The sequence below is a fragment of the Pseudopodoces humilis genome, chromosome 9, assembly GCF_049639895.1.
Source record: "Pseudopodoces humilis isolate 2021_Gansu_Grassland_sample_001 chromosome 9, ASM4963989v1, whole genome shotgun sequence".
NCBI lineage: Eukaryota > Metazoa > Chordata > Aves > Passeriformes > Paridae > Pseudopodoces > Pseudopodoces humilis.
Window position 1 is genome coordinate 8,092,920 of NC_142208.1, and position 19,286 is coordinate 8,112,205.

At 42.1% G+C, this 19,286-nt stretch overlaps 1 long non-coding RNA gene across 1 annotated transcript in view; it reads left to right on the forward strand.

Annotated features, from left to right (window-relative positions):
- LOC148183757 (uncharacterized) overlaps positions 1-19,286 on the forward strand; it is a 31,722-nt gene that overhangs the window by 757 nt on the left and 11,679 nt on the right. The window lies entirely within an intron of this gene.

Consider the following 19,286-nt stretch of genomic DNA (forward strand, 5'->3'; position numbering starts at 1 on the left):
TGTCAAAGGATTGCAAAGGTTGCAGTTGTTATTTCTGTTATGCAAGACAGAAGAACAGGAAATTTCTATATAATATATACACTGTTATTAAAGTGCATCCTTCTTTGAAGGGCAATCACTTAAGGGCCTGTCCTTACAAAGTTATTAACTCATCACTTTCAGATTATTTTCTATGGATCCCTGTTGGTCTATTAGCTGCTGCTAAGAGATCTGAGAAAGGTAGTTAAGAAAGGCAAGAATGTTATTATTATGCTGACATTGGGGGATCCAAAGGGAAATGTTTAAGGGTCTGCAAATCAGCAGAGCAAGAAAAAAACCCCAAAACCCACTGAATCAGAATTTTGAGGGAATGGGCACACCCTGTATTTTTCAGATCATTCTAATAGGAAATGTTCCATCTGCCTCAGCAGATTTCAAATTTTGTAATCCCATCATAGCTTAGAGGCATCTTAAGGGTAGATGTTGTAAAAGGTCACATTAACTTGTATATTCCTGGCAGCAAATAACCCTGAATGACTGAAATACCGGCCTGGTAACTTATAGAGGCTTTTGTGAATGATGCTCTTTGTAACTGTTCTGCAAAGCACAAGCTTCTCAAGCAGGTGCTTGGTATGTCTGTGGTGAGGATGCATAAAGGGAAGAGAGAAACAGTGTCACATGCTTGATTGACACAAATCTACTCTGCTTTAGTGGAGCTTTTTAGTGAAGTGTACAGATACGCTCTGGCAGGATTTAACCAGGACTTAAACAGCAACAGAACATTTTTGTTTTCTGTTTGTGTCTTGATAGTCTGGAAAGAGCAGGTCCTATAGAAACTTTGGTTACTTCACGTCCTGAAGTTGGAAATGGGAAAGCATCAAACATTGCTGACCTTGGTTGTGATCTGTGGTGTTGTCTGGCCCCAAAGCAGATTAGGTGTGAAGGTCTGTAGCTCTGGCAGTGGGATTCCCAGTGATTCCTGAGAACAGCCTGGTTATTTCTGCAGACAATCCATAACGATCTGCATTTGGTGCGTCCTGTGGGCATTCCAGTGTGCAGGTGGAAACAGCATGGCTGTGCTTGCTCCCTGTTCAGCTCCTGTTAACAAGTGGCAGAAATGGTCTGGACTTCTCCAAATCAGCACCAGTCTTGGCTCCTCTGTGGCCTTGGGAAAAATGTAGCTGAAAGTACAGTACACACAGGAACCATCTGTTTCCAGATTTATAAAAGACTCCCTCCCCCCGAATTTAAATGTCCTTTTGTTCTAGGGGAGTTTGTGTAGCCCCAGAGTGTGCTTTACTGGTGCAGCTGAACCCTCCTCTGCTTTGTCCTCTCTGTGTTTGCTGTTCTGCACAGGGAAAATTTACCAAGAACCTCAGCTGGGGCTGGGAGTAGCTCCTCTGACTTGGAAAATGCCTCTGAATAAATTAACTACTGCAAAAGAACAATGCCAAGAGCCAGAAAATGAAACAATAAAGGGTGTTCTTAAAATATTTCTTAAGAACCTGGGTACCTTGAAGGAAAATGAGACTTCTGGAGGGTGATACAGAGAATCCATGTTAGGAACCTGCCTTCTTTTCAGTACCTGTACATGGAGGTATTAAACTGAGAATGTCTAAAGTTAAATGGTGTGAACACCCATCAGTGAGAAGCTTTCAGCGTGTTGAGCAGCACAGGAACATTTTTTTTAATAGTTTTTGGATTATTATAAACTCTTCTTGTTCTCTTCTGAGAGCAAAAGCATTCTCATCAGCTCTTTGCCTGCATGGACAATGTGGAAGGGATGTAACATTTCATTTATTTCCCTCTGTTGTTCTTACAACATTTGTGTAGCTGGATTCAAGCTTGTTTCCGTGCTGAATGTGTATGTGTGTTTCTATTCAAAAAAACAAGAAATGTTCTGAGGAATGCAAACACTTGTGGTGAAATTCATATCATTTTTATACAACAAGATTAGATGTTCATAGGAGCATCTGTAGGCCCTGCAGCCAACAGATACATAGGATTATCAACATGTCCCTGCAAATAAATAGTTCATTTTTTGTGACAAAGCAATGCTCTGATACTGAAAACTCTAAATTAAGATGCTGAAAGCAAGACCTTTATTTTTGGCTGTTTAGAAGCCTGCCTCACAGAAAGCTGACTATTGCCAAATGTCATGGGAATGAGGGACTTAAACATGTCACTGAAGTGTGTACTGAAAGTTCCTTCATGATGAAGTCTCAGATAAATTGGAAACATCACAAACTTACATCTTGGGAAAGCCAAACGAATTTCAGATGGAAATGAATGGAAATTAATTCAGGGTGTAGACTTAAACCCAGCCTCTAGGGGCACAGTAATTGTGCCTTTTAGGAAAAGGCCTCCTGCTCTTTGCATTTTAACTGTCTGTAATTACTTTTGTGGTTTGTTGGTTGTGGAGGAGCTCGACAAGCTGGAAATTGGCAGATTCAGCGTTGCCTTTATTTACAGTGCTTTTGCCAAGTTATTAAGTCTGCTATAGGAGGTTTTGTCCTGACAAAACTAATCCCTAGGTATGGCCAGACACTGCATTCATTTCCTTTCAACTTCATACTACGATTTAAAACTGTTTTGGCTAAGATTTGGATTGGCATGAATTGTCAGAAAACCACCAAAATCAGTATGGATAAGCCAGGTTTTCTCTCCTCCATCTGTGTCATATTTCATCCTCTCTCACAATGGGCTGTGCAAAGCAGATTATGTCCAGGGCGTTCTGCGGCGCTGCCTGACTGGAATTGCTCCAGTGTGGGCATTTGGGTACTGCCAGAGGGACAGGGGCGGGAAGTCGGTCCTGCAGGAGGCTTGGAGAAAGCCAGGCAGCCCCAGGAGCTTTCAGAGCCTCTTGCATTTGTTTGCCCCACGAATGCTGCAGTACTGCTCCGTGAGATCCGCCTGGCTCTGCCAGTGCTGCCGGGAAGGAGGAGGAAGGGCAGGTGCAGAACACAGTGGTGCTGCTCCAGCACTGCTGAACAACCACTGTGGGGCAGAGATGTGCTTTGGAGAGTGCCCAGGGGTACTCTGACCCTAAGTGTGATGCAAATGCTAATTGGTGCTATCATTCTTAAGAAATGGGGGCATGTTCTTACCATTATTCTGTAGGTCCTGGCATCCTTGTACAATAAGGCCCTGACCTCATCAGGATAACATTTGAATTGGAGACAAGCAAATATCTAACATCCTTACACTGGGATTTCCTCAATTCTATTAACCCTGGATATATTAAAAACTGGCATTAATGGTGATTCTCTGGCACCAGCAGAATCTAAAAGTACTTTATGCTTTCTGCAAAGTGACTTATAAACTTTGGGATGAAACCCGTACCAGCTGCTGCAGCTGGGCCTCTTGTCCTTTCTGCCATAGATCATAGAATCAGTTCAGCTTCAGATTGAGTCCAAGCTGAGTTAGAGAGAGGAGGAACTTGCTGAAGAACTTTCCTGTCTTCATGAATTTCACACAGACCCAGTTCTCAAGCCTATCCAGGTCCCTCTGGATCTCTCCCCTCCAGTGTTTCCACCACACAGCTTTGGTCATCAGCAAACCTGCTGAGGGTGGACTGATCCCACTGTCAGTGTCACCAACAAAGTATCAGTGCCAGTCCCAGAGGAATGGATTTATCACTGCTCTCCTCCTGGACTTGGGTTATTGACCACAGCTCTTTGAATGTGCCATCCAGCCAATTCCTTATCCACACATCAAATCCATGTGTGTGTGAATCAACACATAGAGGAAAGCAGGGCAAGCACCAAGCCCCAGCTGCAATACAAAGAACAGATTTATTTCATTGCCTCACCAGCAACACCAGGAGGCAGAGGGACACGGGGACACAGGCACATGGGACACAGGAGCTCTCAGGATTAGTCCATCCTGGCAAATACTAGTTTTTCCCACACTGAAAGAAGAATGACCAGCATTCCCAGTTGCAAGGTCACTTAGAGTGAAGCTATTCCCTGCTCACCAGATCTTCCAGGTTTAGTCCTTTTTTCTCAGCAATGTCTTTCTGGTTGAGGCACAAAGACATCAAACATGACAGTGTCAAATGCTTTGCACAAGCCCAAGTAGATGCCAGTGTTGCTTTTCACTTATCCACTAACACTATAACTGTCACAGTTTGCCATCAAATTTGTCAGGTACCACTTGTCCTTATTGAAGCCATGGTGTGGTTGTCACCAGTTACTTCCCTACGTGCTGTAGTGTGATCTTGTTGGGCACCAAGCTGAGACTGACCAACCTGTAGCTCTCCACGTCTTCCTTTTTTCCCTTTTTAAAAGTGGGGGTTATATTTCCCCTTTTCCAGTCAGTGGGAACTTCACTGAACTGCCATGACTTCTCAAATATGATGGATTGTAGCTTAAGCCATGTCCCCTCAGGACCTGCAGATGAATCTCACCAGGTTCCAGAAAAGATTTCCATGATGCAGCTCCCATTAGCTTGGCTTGTATCTCAGCTGTAAACTAGTGTTTAAGAACAAATTCATTTTGATTGATATTTAAAGAACCCACAATTTCATCCCTGAGTGGAGGATCTTGCACTCTAGGGTAGGTTACTTCTGTGAATATTTGATCCTCATTTTCTCGGTGAAATAAATTGTTCATGCAGCTATGAAGCATTATTAGGTGGTAATGGCACACAGAGTGGTCTTCATTAGAGAGCACTGTTAATTACAAATGCCAGGCTATTTGCAGGCCATCTATTCTGACTGTAATTATGATGTCGCTTGCACACCTGTGTCTGAGAGTATTTTCCTCTAACTAGAGCTCGTTCTTTTGATTCAGCAAGGAGCCTCTCTTGATTGTGGAAATAGCTCTTTTGTTGTCTCCATGGGCAGAGAATAAGACAGAAGGGAGGGAAAACTTGGGAAACAGCCAGCAGTTGAAGCAGACACTGAGCCCTAAGTGACTGTGTGGGCCTACACAACAGAGGGAGCATGTCTTGAATGCAATGTGATTTAAAAATAGGCTTAAAACAGGCTTATTTGCTGGTGTGCTTTTTGCTCAGCACAACATGTGTTAATTAGAGCTTTAGCACAGCTTCTCAGTAAACAGCATTTTCCCTCAAAGAAAGACAAACAAGGAGAGGGAGAATTTTGATGCTGGGAATCAGGTACTCTGAATAAGAATCAGCAGCAATGGGTTTAGTTTAAGCTAGGCTGGAATTTATTGCAGCTTTATGTTTTTATAAAAGAAACCTGTGTGTCAGCTTCTAGGGGTGACAGGGATGCTGAGAATTGGCATGTGAGGATAATGTGATAATATAGACACACCAGGGAGCATGTGTACACAAAAATGCATCTCAGTCAGCCAGAAGGCCATGCTGTGATTTCAGTAAAAAGCTGTGACAGAAAATCAATGGCTTTGAGAAAGGCCCATGGTAAGGCAACAGCATTATCTGTGCTTTCTGCATTCTGCTTCCTCCTTCCTTCCCTTCACAGAGACAGAGCTGCATGAACTCACGCTTGGGTTTTGTTAACTCTGCGCCTGAGTAGCTCAAGCAGCGAGGCAATTCAGGGAATACAAAGTACCTGCAAGGCAGGCGGTGGGGATGGGGAATAGGGAGGGATGAGTCAGGCAGGGTATTGGTTTATTGACAGGCTCTGATTGCCTGGCAGGCAGGCTGTGTGACTGCAGACTTCTGCTCTGTGCTTCCATCTCTGCTGTGTTCTGATCTTTAGAAAAACTTCCCAATGTACCTCAGAGCAGCTTGGCTCTGCTCTTTACTTTGATGTGTGGTTCAACAGCAAGTGCCTCCTCCAGGTTTCCACGCAGGGCAGGACATGCTGGCAGGATGATCTGGCCAAGTAATTCCACATTATGGAGTTTATATTAGGCACCAACTTCGAGTGAGGTTTTCTAAGATGTTTTGGTATTTGGGTTTTTTTTTTTGTGTTTGTTTGTTTTTATTCTTCTCCAACTCCTTTTCTTTTTTTGTCTAAAATGGCAGAGTACAAATTGCTAATGAGAAGTAAAGGGTGGACTGCTCAGTTTTAGCTGACACATGGTTTGTAATCATGTTGTTTTATTTCAGTTTGTGATGCTACCTCTGTATTTTGTCCACAGACATGCAGTACAGTCAGAGGGGATGCTGACCTTTGGGCAGAGAATTTCACCAATAACATTCAAAGGGAGTAGACTTTTATTTAAATACCTGTAAGACTGAACATATTGTAAAGAAAGTCTGCAGGAGAGGATGAGAGAAAAAGATGAATCTATCACTTGATCGGTGAATAGGGCATTGCTGGGACTGATTCTTCTTTTTATTAAAGATGATACAATATCTCACTGGTAGATGATGTTCTTAAAGTCAGGAAATCTCTAAGGTTTCATTATTTTTAAATATTTCCATCTGCTTGGATATATAAGCATTTTGGAATTGGGAGACCTTTCCCATGTTGGCACAGAGAGGCAGTGTTAGCAATCCCATAGCATTAACTGATAATCTACTTGGTTTCTTTGGCTAACTGCTAATACTGAGAAATGTATGACTTTCTAGCACAGAATTAGACTGAAGTGGCAGCCAGGAGAAAGCATGTTCTTTTTGCTGACACTTCTGGTTGCTTCTCACCTCACCCAAGAACTCAGTTCTTTCTCTATGGAAAACTCTGAGAAACAGCCATAGAGTTGGCTCATTAAAAAGAGGTGAATCTAATTTCATTTTTTTTTTCCATGAAACCTTCTTTTTGTTAGAGCTTAATATTTCAATACCCTCAGTGCATTAAAGATTATTCAAAGACTTACACACTGAAAAATTCAGAGGAAGGAGACATTCTCTGACACCTAGAAAAATCTTCCCAAAATAAATACAGTGTAATGGCTGCTTTGTTCTAGGCTGCATACACTGAAGTTCAGGCAGGGGTTTGTTAGCTGGAAAACATAAGCCAAAGTTTGTTGGGGTTTTGTCCTTTGTGCAGCTCAGCTGCACAGAGCATGTGAAGTACAAGAAAGTAAGAACATACTATATATTTGATCATTAAACTTTCAGGGGTGCTGGGGTTAGCTGGTATCTTACTTGCCTTCCAGTCATAGTTATACCATCGTGTGGCTCACAAATACTTGGAGAAGTGTTGGAGAAAGAGAAACACCTTCACAGTACCAGTAGGGTAGGGCTTAGCCTGAGTGACTGTAAATTACTGATCAATGCCCCATTCAGGTTTGTTTGGGCATGAACCTTGCAACTTTTCCCATCTCCTGAATGCTCTGAAGTTCTCCTGCATGCCAGGTGGGAGACTGGAGCCTGCTGGATTGATCATTTTCCTTCCTCAGTCTCCAAACTTCGTAACTCACTGCTCTTGAGCAGCTGTGGCATGAGGAAAATTAGAACTTGGGAATTATTGTAGCAGGGGAGAGCCACTGTGTGAAAAGTCTTCTTCAGAGATCCCATCATAGCCCAGGTCAATTCCAGCTATGGCAGCCGTCAGACCTTCCTATGGGAAATGGAGAGCTGAGGATGAAATGCTCGGAGAAGCAGCACACAAAGCTCTGACTTAACTGGCATGAAAGCCTCAGGCCATTGGAGCATGGCATGCCAGCAGGATTTAGAGGTCAGGAGGCATTGTAATGGGGCAGTGCTCCCTAAGGATGCCCACGGTCTGCTTGAAGGTCCCTTGGGTTTGTTTCCCTGGTCAATGCTTGTTTATTCATGTTAATGACTGAAAGCAGGGACAACTTCTGCTGCATGAAGTCAAACACATCTTCCGTGAGCTGTCCTAAAACTCAATATTTTATTTCTTATTTCTCCTCTTTCTGGATTCCAAAAAATCCTGCAATTCTTATCATTGTCCCTTGTATATTGCTGCTTCAGAGTTTTAAAATATCTTGAGGTAAATATATACTGTACGTATATACTTGTGTTGTGTTACATTGTTATTCACTTAAATTACACACTTTGGTGCATTTCAAGGCAAATGATTTCTAAACAAGGAATGTCAAGCTGAAATCTGAGGCTGGTTCTTTAATAACAGCCCAACACATTAAGAATCAGTGGCAGTTCTGAAACACTTGTTATGTTTTTCAAAATAGAAAATGTATCAAAGTGGATTGTGCCCTTGGGGGAAAATTATTTTTGGCAATTTGGTTTCTGCCAGCTCACCAGAAAGCTCTCAGTCAGTGAGCACTTTCTAGAACAGCATTAAATAGCATTGGTAGGTGTTGCAAAAATCTTGCACTAATTGGTTTGTCAAGGCCTCAGCTCACTCCGTAGAGAAAACTTGGTTTCATTAGGGGAGCAGAGCACTCATTAATACTTAAAAAAGGTAAGTTAGTCTGTTCAGAGATGGCAGGCTGGAAGGGAAAGGCTGTCATTTGTGTAGCTGCAGAACTCCTGAAACCATCTGTGGGGTCTGAGGTAATGTACCTGCTGGCTGGATACCAGCACTGAGCTGCCAGTGTCCTTCCTTTGTGGTTACACAGACAGAAGGATCTGTTCAAATTCCCCATCATCTGTGGGTTTTCAGCTGTATTGTGAGGGTGGAGACAAACCCCCAGCATTACCATCCTTGCTGATTGCTGAAGTTTAAAAATAGAGGTCAAAAGGTGCATGGGCATTTGCAACACCTTCTTTTGATGTGCCATCCCATTTGACTCCACATCCAGAGCACATCCAGGTGGATCTGCCCCAGCAGGGCCCCGTGCCAGTGATGTACACACAGGGAGAGTCAGGCATGTTAATCACTCTGGTTTTATTACACATCTGAGGGTTTCTAGGGGGGTGGAATTTTCAGGTCACTTATGCCAAGTTCATCACTTGCATAAGTTAACTGCTGAGCTGCAGTTTTCTGGAACTGCGCTGTCTTTGCTAATTCGATACTTTGCCTCTTAGAGAAAACATAGATTTCCTGTCAAAATTGGCATTATATATTCAGCAGAACTCACCTTTCTTCATGATGATGCACAAATTCTTCTGTGCGAAACAATATCTTCAAGGATGTTGTCATCTTATGCTGTACGTGGCCTGTTTGGGGTGAAACATGTTTTAGGGAAACAAAAAAATAGTCTGCCCCATGCTTTATCAGTTCCAGGAAGATCCCAACCAGGAATGTACAGCCAATGGAAAATGGGGCTGTGCTGTTGGACAGCTTGCCTACAGATTTTTGGTTGTACATGCAGGCAGTGTTGGATCTCAGAGATCCTGATGTGCTGCTCAAGTGGAGGACCTGCAGCCACAGCCAAATGGTCAAATAGGAGTCCCATAACTGAGTCCACCCTGGGACATTTGGCTCAGCAATGAATTTGCATCATGACAGTGAAAAATGTTGCTTAGAAATCCTTACTGCAATGGTAAATATTTTACCTGCATTCTATTTACTAAGTGTCATGCAGGGTCTGTTTGCAGGAAATATCAGCCAGTTCCTCACAAACAAGAATGAACTTATTGAAGCATATTAATTCACTGGTATAAGGCAAATCTCTCTCCCTCAGAGTTCAGTGGTGTAGGTCTTTATCCATTCTTTCCAAAAGCTAGTAGATCTAATTGCAATATGATCTGCTTAAAATGACCTTTACTTGAAGTCAAGCAGGCAAAAAATAATAAAAAGAGTAGTTTTTTATTAGAAAAATCCCATTGTGTTAAAAACCCCAACTGTCAGGAGCTGGCTGGTTTCAAATAATTTTTCAAACCAATTATTTGGGATTTTAAGTGACCTAACTACAGCTTTTTCATTTCTATGGTTTCTTCCTTTATTGTTCTGAAATATTTAATTTTGATTCATTATGTTGTACCATAAAATTAAATTTGGGATGATAGATTTTTCATGTAGAGTGTGTTTTAAATTATGAAAGGAAGGAATAAGCAGAGGTAAGTACTTCAAGAAGTTTATGATAATATTTTTGACTCATGGAGTTTTTATTCTCAGGCATTTTTGAGACCTGGAAGTTGAAGACAATGGCATTCTCTCTGTACCTCTGTATCCTTCCTTGTCCCAGCTTTTTTGTACCATAATTTCACTTCTTCTGTCTTTAGCCGTGTTCTAATTGACACACTCTTCTGGTCCCTGTTTCCTTCTGCTTTTCTCTAAATAACAAAGATCATCTTATTTGTTAATATATTTAAAAATTAATAACAGAGCCTGAGGCCTTTAGATGAAAATACCATGTTTCTAATAGGAGCTCCCTAAATACATTTTAGTTCCTGTCCATGCTGCCATAAAGCAATGCACAAGTGCCTGGAATTGCTCACTGGGAATATTAAGAACTTGGATGTGGTTTGTGTCTCCTGTACACGTGATGGGTAGTGACTTTTTGACTTCCCTGCACTGTAATTGCACTGAGCTACATTCCTTTGAAAAGGAGGTGACCAGACAGCAGAGAAAATATTTGCCTGTTTTCCTTCTTCAGCTTCTGCTCTTGTGGCTCACTGGGGTCTCAGAAAGGAGGAGATTGCTCTTCCACAATGAGCAGCTTTTGGTGGCTGGGGGAGAAGTCAGGGAGAACAGGGCAGGTCAGGAACACTCAGCCAGCAGCCTGACAGAGACTGAGGTCACCGTGAGAGAAGAGCAAAGCCAGTTTGGGAAGAAATGGAAAAAGGATGAGTTCTCCACGGGAACTCACAAATAAGTGTTAGTCATCACCCAGCTAAAGGCTGAGCTGGATGAAGCCTGACTGCAAGGCCATAAATGACAGGGGAGAGATTGTTGCTGCATCCCTTTTTTTCTTAATGTGAGTCATTCTGGGTTCTGCCTCTTAAAATGCCTTTTGGTATTCCAAACTCCTCTGGGATTTTATAAACTCTTCTGGAATCTCAGGGAGTGCATGTTGTAAAAGAAGAGCTGTGGGGATAGTTCCACTTAATTCTTGCCTGTTCATGCCACAGCTGTGTTTTGGTGGCTGCTTGCACAGTGTCTGATGGGGAAGGGCCCCAAGCTTGGATAAAAGCACCCACCCATGGTGTGTGCTGAGGGTCCTGCATGGTGTGAAATATCTCACACCCTCTCCCAGCCCCTCATACTTGACAGAGCTGTTCCATTTGGCTAACCCAGCCATTTCTTCTGATCAAAACAAGGGCTCTTCCAAACAGCTCTACCAGGAAAAGTGAGGTCCCCCCAGTTCAGCAGCAGCTGTCAGAGAGATGGTGGCAAGAAGCTGAGGGCTGAGAGTAGTAGGTAAACCTCCTTTTTTGTTGTAGCTGATGTTAGATCTGCAAACAAAACAGTGGAGCAAACCAAAAGCATGGCTGGATTACAGAGCTGTCACGTATTCCAGCTGTTCTTGTGTGGGAGATGCCCAGGACCGGTGTGTGTTCAAACCAGCTGTAGGAGAAACAGGTTCAGAAGAAGAGACAGCCTGCCAAGATCCTGCAGTTTGGTGTGAAGCAAAAGGCTTTTGCCCTATGAATTACCCCTTTGTTTATTGTCAGACCCTGCACTTCCACATGCAATCAATTCCCTAAAACTTAAATCAAATATTAAAATGAGTGGTTCATAAGTCATTCAAGTGTTAACTTAGCAGAATCTTTTAGCTTGCCCTTTTTAACAAACTGTCATCCTGATGCTCCTGGCTTTGACACCTCAATGACAAAGTAATTCCATAAGATAGAAGTGTGAGTCCAGGGACCTTGGAGCACTTAAGTTGCCACTGTTATGTTATAAATAGCAATTCCCTGTACTAAATAGCTCTAATGTGATTCACCCCAACACACACAGCTCCGGTCCATTGACATCAGAGGATCTGCATGAGGGTGGTTTCAGGGCAGGTTTTAGGTACAGCAAAGCCTGGAATTGCCCAGGGCACTGGGCTGCATTCCTGCCTCAGCTGGGGCAGGGAGAAGAGCTGGGAGAGCAGGATGAGCAACTCATCCCTGCCCACCCCTGCTCAGGAAAGGCTCCACACCTGGGCTGGGACATTCCTGCACTTCCCATTCCTCCTGCCCTTGCACACAGCTGGAAATGTCAGAGTCAACTTTTCCCCACTGTGTGGTGGGAGAGGGAGTCTACATAACCTGGGGAGAGGCAAAAGGAGTCCATAGGAGAAGCTGGGCTGTAGGAAACCAAAAAGATACTTTTGTCCTGCTTCCCACAGATCTTTTGAAATCTTTATCCTTTTGGGAGAGTTTACAGAGTGCCGTCTGTTCAGAGTAGCAAGGAGACAATAACAAGGCATCTTTCATCAAGTGCATATGCAGTGTGGAGGGAAAACTGAAGAAAATTAGAGGGATTTTGTATTTATTGCAGAAAAATCTCTCTGCACCACAGAATGAAGGTGTGGTGGCAGCATGTGTTGGGACTCCTGGACTAGAGCACCCTAGCCAGGGCAGGTGGTGGTTGTGATTGAAGAGGTGCTGGCACAAGTTGTGACACATGTGGTAGCTGCAGCACAAAAACCTCTCAGGCACCAGCCACTAGCAGGAACTGGAGTAGAAGCAGTGTTTGTGCCTTTTTTTTTATGGTGTAGAAGCATCAGGCAGTGCAGAAAGATGCCTCCAGTTTCTATCCGTTTTTGTAGAGAAAAATGACTGCCAGACCTTACAAAATTTGCCTGGATGTAATGCAAGATAAAACAAAGTCTGCTCTCTACATGTTGGATGCCAAAGAAAACTGAACATAAGGGACACATTTTAATTAACTGCTGCAGTAATTTATTGAGGAAAGTGATTTGTTGATCACTACTCACAGCCTTTAAATAAGAATTTGCTTTCTAAGAGGAGTGCTTTTAGTTCAGCCAGATTTTATTCCTTTTGGTATAAGAATTGCTCGGGAGCATTCCACATACTTTCAAGCAGATCTGATGAGGTTGTTGCCACAGTTCTTCCTGCCCTTAAAATTAAAAATTTTTAGCATCTCCTGCTCATATATTTTGGGCTAAAATTAAAAGATAAAGCATGCTATGTGTAATGAGGTATTGTATTTTATTCTAAATTTGTTTGTTCATTTTTTGTTGGAGAGGTGGGTAAGACATCTCCAAGCTTAACTAATGAGTTGAACTTCTCAGTTAAAATCAGAACTTTTTGATCTTTCTGCAAGAGAAATAAAACTTGGTGGGACCAATTTTTAGATCTCTGACTGTGGATGCTAAATGCAAAAGCAGGCAGGGAACAGAGCCTGTGTGAAACTAAGTCACACAGGCTTCTCATTCTGGCCTGAGAAAGCATGAGGAAGAATCCAAAAGAATCCAAACAGTCCTTGATAAAGGACAACAATCTTAGGAGATGATGTTTAGGAAACAGTCAAGGGATAGTGTTCCACTTAACCAATGATGGTGGATGTGTTGCTTTAATGACCAATAAGAGTTTTACCTCTTGGACCTTCTCAAACATGTGTATAAAAGAAGATGAAAAATAAAGAACTTTGCTCTCTTGGACAATGAAGTTAAGGAGTCAGTGTCGTGCTTATCACCGTTCCTAACAGAGTGCGACATCTGGGTCCCCAACACTGAACTTGTATTTCCAAAATCTCTTTCTAATGCAACTAGGGTGGTGGAAATGTGGATGTCTAGAAAAAGGAAGCTCATAACTGGTGATGTCATTTAGACTTACCCAGAAGAATCACTGCTGTTCATGTCATTAAAATAGTTTGGATGATTTTGCCAGTGTTTTTGTCTCGTTCTCCTTGCTGCAGAATGATCCCAGTTGTAGGTTAAGTGCTTGTATAAATGATGTATTAGTAGGTTATTGAACAGGGATTGATGTTGATCAAACCATTTATTTCATATGCACTGCTTCAATTATGTTATCACTGTAAGCTCTCCTGTTAATTAGTTTAGAAGGAGCAATTTCCCAACAGATTATAGGACCCTGCATGTAATAAATGTTTCTGACATTAGAAAACCTCATTGATGGAAATTATCTACATTGGAAATCATCTGGGATAAGATACAGATATTACAGATCTACCTTTTGATCAGCTTGTGATAAAAAATGAAAAAATATTTATCACATCCCGTCACTTTTATTTGATAAGTTTAATTAAAATTTATGAAAGTTTGTCTCCATATGCTTGAACAAACTATTCAAATAGGTGAATTATTTTTTGTTGAGCCAAGAGAAAAAAAACCCCGAAATGTTTCTTTAATTTATTCTTAGGAGAAATCATTTTTATATTATTCTGTGAAAAATATCTGGACTTGGATGGATTTGAGAAAAGAGGAGCCTGCTGTTTATTAGTTACTCTATGCAAGCTGGTAGTTCTATTACATATGGATTTTGCTAATAGGTGGGTATGATTTTTTTGGGTCACATGGATTGCTTTTTCATAAATTCTGGGGTTTTTGCATTGAGTGAGCCTGCAGAGGTTTTCAAATCTGTGACTGGAAACTTTTCCAAAGCAGTTTTCTTCTCAGCTGGAGAAAATTGTGTGTTGTTATTTCAAAGTCTTACTGGCAAGGCACTTTGGTCAGTACAGCATGATTCTCCTCTTTTTTGAAAGAGAATTTTTCACCAGATGGGAGCATACTTGTCATTTGAATCTTTCGAGCTCCCTTTGAAATTCTGAGGCAGCTAATTTGCAAACGCAGGGATGCGCAGCTCCCCTGCAGTCAGTGAGCTGTCAGAGACTCTCATTTTTGGCTGTCTCCCTCCTACCTGTGTCACCAGGTTTCCTCTGGACTTGACTGGGGGCTACTGCTATCTTAATCATGTCAGGAAACTCTTTTAGCTGGTTTATATATCAAAGATATCTCCATGGACTTTCTTAGAATTGTTACCTTTTAGAAGAGACAAGAATGAGAAAGGATGATCCATGAAACTCTGCCTTTCCTCGGAATGGTTTTGAATAATCCAGTAGTAGAACTCACTTTGTAGTTACAGTCTCACAAACAAAAATCATAATTATAATCTAGTAGTTCATGGTGTAGACTTGCTTGAGTTTGCATTATCTGTGTAAAAGACTAGGGTGTGCAAAAACAAGCGTGAACTTACGGAATTGTGTATATTTTTATCTCTGCATAAATAAGCCACAAATAAATAGAGTGATGATCTTCCTAGATGCTGACCTGTAAACTTATGGTACCTGAGAATGTGTTACTGATCTTGGTAATCCTAAAGGACTTTTGTGCATATATTGCACACTGAGCCTTAGGTGTGTGTATAAGTAAGTAGCCTTTTGATTATGAAAAGGAGGAGCTAGAATAATGGAAAATTATGTTCTCACATCCTAAAAGTCAGTGAGACTGGATCCTCCCTTCATTTCCTTCTGACAATGAAGAGGATGTCTTCACTCCCACTGTCTTTATATTGAGATTCTCTTTCCCTGTGGTGCTCTGGACAATGAAGGAACTTTACCTAAAACTCCAGACATTCACAGAGCTGGTCTTTCAGGAAACCCAAACTGTTGAAATGCAGAGGGAAAGGTGTGAAAGTAAACCATCCCTCTGCATCAACCCATCCAGATGGATTCTGGACAAGAGCAGAGGTGTTTGATGGGCTCTGAGATTCTGTAGCCCCCTGAAATAAATCTCTCAGTCCACCTATATCAAAAGAGAGGATCAGAGCACAGCCCTGGCAATCCCCTCTAAAGGTTTCTCTCCCTTTCTTTTTAGCAAGTTTGAGCTTTTGTCTTCATCTTTTTCTCAATCAGATCTGGAGAATTGATTTTTCTCCCCCACGACGTGGTGGTTTTGGTGAAGCAGTACTGTTCTGTGTTAATGGAAACTGGGAAGGTGCTATTTTTCCTTAATTTCATCTGATGAAATCTGTGATTTATCTGTCTGGACAAATCACTGGCTCCTCCCAACAATGGCAGGTGAAATGTGCAATAAAAACTGGGTCTTATGTCCTTTTACAAGGATCCAGGGATTTGTAAACTCCCCATTGTGCCAGGCATGTGGTGAAGACAGGACTTGTTGCTGTGCTTTGTAAACACTGGCCTCATAACCTTCACACCTAGTTCGTAGGAGCTACATTCTCCCCACATTAGAAAGGTGGTAGAATTTTCAGGAGCTGTAGATTGATTACAAAAAGTCCCTTAATACAATAAATCTAACATGAGCCAAGAAATAAATAATGTCTTTGGGCTGCCTGTTCAGTGCTCTTGTGCTACTTCAAGCATACTTGTAGCAGTTATTAATAATAATCATCATAGCACAGCTGTCAGTGGGTACAGAAATGTCTGCAACCTGGAACTTCTCATCCTTGTGACAAGATGTTGAAATTAATTAGAGAAGCTTTTGTTTTGTTTGTATTTATCTATTGTGAAAAAAGGTAAAGGAATGAAAAGAAGTATGAATCCATATGGGATGGCAAACAGGAACTCTTCTCTGAACATTGCAGTTGCTTTATTTTGAATGTGTGAAACAGGTAGGGACTGATAACCTTGTGCTCTGTGTTGGTCCAAATCCAGTTTGGGGTTCAAGCTGCTTGTTGTAAGCGGCAGAAAGACCAAAGTTCCCCAAAATCACCTTTTAACAATCCCAGACTTGGGTGTAAAACAGGAGGGGGACGAGGGCAGGTGTTTGCTCACACCCAGGTTGCTGCTGGTTCTCCACACTGAGCACAGCTGAGGTTTGACCAGAGAAGTCTGTATGCAGTCCCAGAGACAGCACTGGCAGAATTCTTCAGGCCAGCCTGCCAATACCCATCCAACCAGCATCGCTTTCCTGATGATGTTCAAACATGTGGGGCCTTCAGCTGGGAGAAAAACAATCAAGTAGGTTAAAAAATGTTTGTTCAGTTTCAGCTGGGAAAAAGGTAGAAAAGATGAGAGGGGCTGAAATATTATGGGTTATCAGTAACTCAGCAGGAACCTCGGAAGGAAGAGAGGGGGATGTGGATTGAAGAAACTGGAGCCCTGAGGGCAATCCTCTAAAAATATATTAGAACAGCACTGTCAGTATTCTCAAGACACGCAAGTCCTGCACTCTTAATTGAAAAGTGCCAGGGGTAAGGTGCTCACCTTGAAACTCATTATCTATTAAAATAATTTCTTTCATTTTCTACTGCTAAGGACTTGTTTTAAACTGAAGTAAGAGTTGGAGCCTGAAATGCCATTTTATTGTTTTTCTGAGGGGAAGTTCTCTCAAATGGAATGGTAGAGTACAGCTTATAGAGCCTGGTTTATTTAGGGTATATATTTCTGATTTACCAATTGTTTAGTGCCTCTGAGTTTAATAATATTCCTCTTCTCTTCCCAAAATATGAGAGTTTTCACCATAACTCTAGTTTGAAGTACCTGTCTGTATAGGTGTGTGTGTGTAGATATGTATATATCATTACAAGTACCTTTGGGCACTGTGGTTTGGGGGCTGCTTTAGGGACCTTGTGCTGAAGGGGCTGAGGTCTCACTAAACAAAAAAAGCAGAAAAGCAGAGAACTATAACTTCTCAGAACAGGCTGAGAACAGAAGCAGAAAATGTTGAGTGACATACAAAATCAAATGCAGAATCTTATACACACAAAAGGCTTATTGAATATGATTATTGATTGCTACATTTCCCCCTGATTGTTATTAAATGAGAGAAGATTTTATACTAGGATTAGGAGTCTGATATTCTCTTCTTAAAGTTCAGAGCAAACAGTTGAAAAACTGGAAAAAGGACAACCCAGGAGAATTTACTCCTGGGACAGAGGTAAGGTCTTTGTCGTTTGAAGGCTGAAGCCCAGGGGATGTGGTGATTACTGAGTAATTCTTACCAATCTGTTGCAGAGAAGAAGAGAAAGAGAAATTGAAGACTGGGAGGAGCAGTAGGGTGTTACAGCTTTAAGGCCTACTTTACTTATCTCTGGGCTCACATTTAATCTAGAGTTCAGTTCAGCAGTTTGCAAAATCAATCTCTCTGTTCCCAATTCACCTTCAGATCCTTTGGCATCTCTTCATTAACCCTGTGGTTTGAGGATAAGGCAGCCATGTGTTCTGAAGACAGCAGCCCATAGCAGTGTTGCTCTGATTTCTCCTGGGCTCTGTTTGCACAGTTATCTCAGTCCCACAAAGCAGGAGCTGGGTGAGCAGCGAGCTGAGTGACCCTTCTGCAGCTCCTGCACGGCAGGGAGTGTCAGCACTCATCTGACCAGCTGCTATTGGGACTGGCAAAGCAATTGGCTTGCTCAGACTGATAAATACTTCATGCTTGCTGAGCCATACAGCAGCAACAGGAATTAGTCTGGCCCTTTTTCTGTTTGCCTTCAGCCTTGCCAGAAGCCTTGCCCCCACAAAAGCCATGGATGCTGAGGCAGGATGCTCCCTCCTTGGTGTGGCCCAAAACCTGACAGCATCGAGCCATGATGTCAGCAAGGCTGAGGCTGGGGAGAACCACTGAGCATCTTTGATGGTTTGGTAACACCCCCTATGCTGGGAGACAAAGAGCAATACTTGACACTTGAAGCTTCCCTCTTTTCCCATGTTTCCCTTCAGTATTTAAGTTGCAAATCCAAAATTTGTTTTGTTGTTGCTTATTTCTCTTTTTCTTCTTGGTGGTATAGAGCAGTGTTGCAGTGTCGGTGTGAAACAAATGAACAAAAAAGAATCCTGACTCATTCTGGGAGGAAGGGAGATGGCAGCTGCTTGATTTCATCAGTGGGAGCTCCTCTCCAGACTTCATTAATCCTTAATCCTGTCAGCCTGGGACAGAAGGAATCACACAGCTCTTTTAGGAGCACAAAATTCATGTAATCCATCATCTGAATACCAGGTGTTGGGCTGAGGAAAAGGGCTCATTGCTGGTCCAGAACATACTAAATTCCACAACAGGTTCTTTCACCTAAGCAGTCCCTGTGTCATGTCCTCACTGTGTCAGCACTCTCAGGAACAAAGCCTGTCCCTGGCACTGAACTACAGGTCTAGCACCAAGAAATTTCTGGAATTCTAGGGCTCATTTCTCCCCAGCTCACTGGGAGCTGTCTTCACTATCTTTTTGACCTGTTCATGACAGAAGGAAGTTACTCTCAAGGCCACTTTCATGAGCAACTTCAAGTTATGCTCACTAGGAGCTACCATTCAAGTCTGTGTTCTATGACTGCTTTATACTTTCAAATCAGTCCTTAGTGCGTCATTTAAAATTTGTTTTTATGCAAAATTTCCAAGATCCTTGAAAGCCTTGGAATGACCTGATTTTGTGGGATGTAGCATTGCTTAAGGTAAGCACTTGAGAAAGTTTCAGGCACCTTCTTTGTGTCTCTTTAGTTTCTATTCACACCAAAATACTCTGTGTAGTTTATTTAGTTTTTCTGAGAAACAAGACAATCTAATTTACTTAAATATTTAGATAAGCTTCTCCATATTTACTTCCAAGGGCTTGAAGGTAAATAACTCCTAGCACTTTTTAGAGCAGTGCCTGTTTGGCAAATAGTGGCTGCATGTGTAAGGGATGGGCCAGTGGTCAGATGTATAACAGGATTAAACACTGGGTAATGGATATATCTGTGTGGTTGGGAGC